The 6,154-nt window shown below is 35.9% G+C and overlaps 1 non-coding gene across 1 annotated transcript; it reads right to left on the minus strand.

Moving 5' to 3' along the window:
• Positions 1 to 491: 491 nt before the first annotated feature.
• Positions 492 to 598, minus strand: LOC141625313 (small nucleolar RNA R71). Its single transcript, XR_012535098.1, has one exon. It is a non-coding gene; the product is annotated as a small nucleolar RNA R71 (small nucleolar RNA).
• Positions 599 to 6,154: the final 5,556 nt, after the last annotated feature.

Raw genomic sequence — 6,154 nt, forward strand, 5'->3', positions numbered from 1 at the left:
TTAATAAATTAAATAAACCTCTTCATATTACTGAACACCCGCCATTATTAACATTTTCCTATTTTTTTTTTTTAATTAAACATGGTAATAAATTGATTAAAACTCTTCATAATACTTAACACACACCAAATTAATTAAAAGTTTTTCCTATTTAATTATTTTTTGTAATATAATATGTTAATAATTTTATTAAAACTCCTTATATTACTCAACACCCATAATTTTCATTAACATTTTTTCCTATTCAATTTGGAGGGATGCCTAGTGAAGACCCTCACTCACATATGGAGACTTTTTGTGACTATTGTGATACGATTTCTCAAACCGGAGTTACTCAAGACCAAATCCGATGGGTCTTATTTCCTTTTTCTTTGATTGGTAACGCAAAGCAATGGTTGAAAAGTCTAGACAAGAATACTCTTGGTATTGATTCATGGAAGAAGTTGGCACTTGCTTTCTACAAGAAATTATATCCTCCGGAGAAGACTAACATGTTGAGAGCCCAAATCACCGGTTTCAAACAAAGGGATGAGGAATCAGTGTATGAAGCATGTGAGAGATTTAAGGACACTTGTCATTCTTGTCCACACCATGGACTTAGCGAGTGGTTCCTTGTGCAACAATTTTGGAATGGTCTATATGAAGACTCCCGCAACATTCTCAATATGGGATCCAATGGTATGTTTACCGAAGTTGATGACAATCAAACATGAGCCAAAATTGAAGCGATGGCGGTTCATAATTCACAATATAGTAGGCCTCGGAAGGCTACTAGAGGAGGAAAGCATGAGGTAGATTCCATCACTCAATTGGGTGCTCAACTAAGTGCTCATATTGACACCATCAATTTGAAGTTTGGGAAGGCTATGGCTAAGCTTGATGAAGCTTCCAAATCACTCAAACAACATGTTAATGCTATGTTGGCATCATCCTCAATTCCAAGTGGAGTATGTGAGAGTTATGGAACTTTGGGACATGACCAAAGTGAATGTAGGGGAATAAGTGAACAAGTGAATGCTTTCGAAGCATACAAGAGTGGCACCCCTTATTCCAACTATTACAATGAGAATACCAAATTCCATCCCAATCTTTCATACAAAAGCCAAAATGTTCAAAACCCTCAACCAACATACACCCCACCTCCAATGAGGAATCAAGCTCAAAGACTCTTTTACAACCAAAGCCAAGGTTATCAAAGCCAACCTTCATACAATCAATCCAATGACCAAAGCTTGATGTTCAAAAAGCGGTCCTCCAAATGGAAAAGAACCAACAAGAATTTTTCACCCAAATGCAAAAAGATAGCCAAGTCAAAGACATCACCATCAACAACATACTAGCCCACACCAAAATGTTGGAAACCCAAATGTCTCAATTAGCATCTTCTAGCTCTCAAAGACAAAAGGGGCAATTACCACCTTAAAGTAATCCCCCAAGACATGAGTCGGTGAGTGCCATCCATTTGAGTAGTGGTACAAGATATGAAGGGCCAAAGAAGCCAATTGAGGAAGACATTGTGGAGGCTAGTGACAAGCAAAGAGTTATGGAGAACTCTAACGAGGTACATCCTACCACCAATGAAATTTCAAAAAAGAAGAATGAAGAGAAGGCTAAAGAAAAAAGCCTATTGTGATTAGACTTCCATTCCCAAGTCGTCAAGCTAAGCCTAAGTTTGATGAACAACTTGAAAATTTCATGGAGATTGTGAAGAACTTAGAAGTCTCAATCCCATTCACGGAATTGATCAATCATGTTCCGGCCTATGCAAAGTACATGAAAGATATTCTTACCAAGAAAAAATCCATCCAGAAATTAGAGACTATTGCATTCACTAAAGTGAGTAGTGCTATTCTTCAAGGAAGTTCACCTCCAAAACTCAAAGATCCGGGAAGCTTCTCTATTCCATGCACTATTGGCGACACCACAATCAACAAAACTTTATGTGACCTTGGAGCAAGTGTGAGTGTCATGCCATACTCGGTATGCAAGAGGCTAGGAATGGTAGAGCTCAAGTGCACTAACATTACCCTTCAAATGGCGGATCGATCAACAAAGATACCTTTAGGGGTATGGGAGGATGTGCCCGTAAGAATTGGCAAATTCTTCATCCCAGTAGACTTTGTCATTGTAGACATGGAGGAGGATTCCAACATTCCTATCATCTTAGGAATACCTTTCTTGCACACCGCGGGAGCGGTAATCGATGTGAATCATGGAGAGCTTACACTTGAAGTGAGGGAGAAACGATAACTTTTAATCTTAACAAGACAAAGAGAGCTCCCCGACTACATGAGCCATGTTTCATGGTCGATCATTATAGCCGAGAAAGTGATAGGAAGAAGTTGGCGTTTCAATGCAAAGATCAAGCTATGGGTAAAGAATCACCACCCATGTGGAAGAAGAAAGTGGATAATCCTTAAGGTGCTCTATCCGGAGAGCAAGGAAATTCCAATAAGAATGAGAGCTTGAATAGCTCACCACCAATCATGACAAGTAAGGAAGAAGGACTTATTGGCCATGACAACAAGAAAGAGGAGTTGTTTTCATCAACTCATGATACAATTGGGGAGCAAGCTAGTGAAGTTTGTGGTCTATGGGATGACGAATTTGAAGGATTAGTCAATCCTTATTTTGGTAATGCTATGACCTTAGACCAAGGTTTTGGTGATCATCTTGATCCAAGTCACCACCATGAAGAACACAATATGCAAAGCTCTATTGAAGATCTTTATAATGAAAATGAACAAGCCTTCGACTACTTCTACAAGGTGTTGAGCAACATCTACAACACCTTGGCTATGCCCCGTTGACATCTCATCCAAGAATGAGAGTTTGGTGGAGTCCTCCCTAATCCACCATTTGTAAATATTCTAACCCCTTAACTTGCATTTTACTTCTTGTATTGCATTTTTGTCAATTTTTTATTTACATTTTTATGCTTTGATCAAGATTATCATTATGAGAGAAAGTGAGGGAGGTATTTTAATGTTCTTGATGTGTAGTGTTTGACCTAGTGTGGGTATAGCAAATGCCTAGGCTATCCGAGCCTTCATAGTGCACCCACAATGAAGACCAAAGGAATGAAGAAGAAATGACATGGGAAATGAAGAACCCCGCGGGTGGAACTGAGCCCGTGGGTGCAAGTGGATATCCGAGCATTCCCAGAGGGAATCCGCTCATCTTGGGAATGATCCGAGCGTCTCAGCCATAAGACGCTAGTCTTGAGAGTGCCGACACTGAAAAAATTGGGACTGTTTTACAATCCGAGCAGATTATACACAAGACGCCCGTCTCTGGTGGAATCCGCTCGTCTCAGAGGAAATCTGCGCATCTTGGTCTGTGCAAAAACTTATAGTTCCCACTATCTATAAATCCGAGTGTCCCCAAGAGAAGACGCTCGTCTCCTGCAGAAATCCGCCCGTCTCAAGATAAATCCGCGCGTCTCAACACGGGTGGAAAACTGCAAAGCTGACTGACTAAGGATCCGAGCGTCTCCTACCCAAGACGCCCGTCTCCTGCTGCTGAATGCTATAACACGGGATTAAATCCCTCCTTCCCCAATTCATTTCTTTTCTTTCAAAACACAAACACACATCCAAAACCCTGAAAACCATTAATCCCCTCATCAACAAAACACAAATTCCTTAACCAAATTCACCCAAATCAAATCCAAACTTCCTCAAAACACAATCAAATTACTCCTTCATCAACAAAAAGCCATCAAAACACCAAAATCCTCAAAAATTGAATCGATTTTCTAGGGTTTCAAGGTAAAATTCGAAAACCCCAAATCGATTTGGGATTCATTGAAGCTTGAGGATACTAGAAGCATTCAAGCAAAACTTTGGTTTATTGATACAATCTTAACAAGGAGAAGAATATGGCATGGACAAAAGGTGGAAACAAGGCACTCACAAAATCAAATATTTCAAAAAGGTAACAAGTTCTTCAAGCTTCCAAGGCTATGGTAGTGCATCAAGCAAGGGTGGAAATTCAGGAGGTTACTACTCCTATGGTGGAAGTGTTGGAATATGTGTCCTCCGGCAATAATGCGATCATAACTGTCGATCATGATGATCACATGTTTAAGTCTCGTTTTAAGAATACATGTGGGAAGTAACATTTTACAGTCAACTGGTCCACACATATCGGTAATGATTGGCTGACTAGAGTTTGACATTACTGTCGTGCGACGGTGGTGATCACTTGATCCCATAAGGTCATACCTATAGGATGATACTCTTAATTAAATATTTAATTGATCGTATGACGATACGAGTTAATTAAATTACTTAAAATTGACGGACGATTTTGGAAGTGATATTTACGTGTCTCATTGTAATTTGATTATATAAGATACGGTCTAAGTGATCGAATTGTTTTATTACTTGGATGAAATTATTGTTTACGGAAACAATTGAAACGAAATGAATTAATTATTATAAATACAGAATGTTGTAATTTATGACTCGGGAACCCATTACGGTACAAGTAACTATGAATTACTAGGTTAATTTTATAAGTGACATATTTTATTAATATGTTGATTTTTAATTGTTAAAAATACATTTTATACACATAATGTCATGGAACATGTTACATGTGACAAATTGACAAATAAATTGTAAAATGGACTTTCCATTTTACAATATATGTACCGAAATAATGGGGTGGGTTGGGGTTTGTATTATGTTTTATAATATATTAGAAGCATAATCATTAACCTAATTGATAGCCATGCACACCTAGTTGCTTTTGTGAAGAGCATGTTGGTCATGCATTGGCCCTTGCCACCCCCTATACCCGGTTTTCCTAGAGCAAAAGGCAAAGGGTTTTTCTATAATTGATATTGTCATATACACTATGACATTCTCTAGTGCATTATTCATTCAACACACAACCAAAACTTGAGAAGTTTAGAGAAATAAAAACTCCAAAAAATCCTCCCTCTCTATACCGAAATAATAGAGATCAAAACAATAGTTTCGGGTCATTTTTTGTAAGATTATAATTATTCTAGATCAAATAATAATAGTCTTTTAAGGGTCATCTTGGGTATATGCTTTAAGGAGGGATTCTATCTTTGAATCCTTGTTCTTCCATTTATAAGGAAAGCTCAAGAACAAGTGAGAAGGTGAACTCACTTGTGCCCTAAATCCGAAACTACTATAGTAAGAATGCCGATTTCTTCTCTATTTCTAATTATGTTTGCATGCATAAGATCTAGATTTAATTTTATGACTAAATTAAATGTAACATATATGAATATGTTGAATAATGAGATTAATAATTTCTAACAAGTGGTATCAAAGCCTTAGGTTGTTTGCATGCAAATCGGTTATTGTTTTTCCGAGTTATACGATTAACAAACAAAACTTATAAATTTGTGTTTATTATGAAATATCACGAAATTTATTATGCATGTTAAAGTTTCTGGTCGTAAAATGTATTTAGGATATTTTAGTTTATTTATGGATTTTTATTGTTCATTTTATATAATAATGGCATTAAAATGTGATTTTATGATAAAAATGTCATTTTTGGACTAAAAATAGCTAAACTTCGATTTGTTTTCAGTGGTTTTTGGATATGTTTTCACATATATTATCTACTGATGGCCTGTAAATTTTCATAATAAAATGAGTTGTTATGATCGAAATATGGATTTTTCAAATTAAAATCGTATTTAAACGGGAAAATAGGTTAATATGAGTTATATTTCGAATCTGGTCATAGAAATTTAGTATGTTGTCACATGCAATTTTACAAGATGTGTATAAAATAATTGGCTATAATGAAGTCTTTTTGCATGATTTATGAATTTTTGATTAAAAATCACATAAATAGTGACTTTAATTAGTAAAAATTGCTAAAACATACTTCATGACTACGGAAAAACGTCACATGTTGCATTTTATCATATATTTCAGATATAAAAGTGAAAAGTTAATAAAAATAATGTTTCTCATATTTTTATGGTAATAATTAATAAATCCGATAAACCGCAACATTGTTTTTCTCAATAAATTTTCGAAATTTTTAACCTATGTTTTTGAGCATTATGAGTGTCATGGTATTTTTCCAGAATGTTCATGAGTTTAAATTTCAAATTTTGAAATTATTTGAAATTTTTATGATTTAATTTGAAGGTTAT

This window comes from Silene latifolia, chromosome X (assembly GCF_048544455.1).
Source record: "Silene latifolia isolate original U9 population chromosome X, ASM4854445v1, whole genome shotgun sequence".
Taxonomy (NCBI): Eukaryota; Viridiplantae; Streptophyta; class Magnoliopsida; order Caryophyllales; family Caryophyllaceae; genus Silene; species Silene latifolia.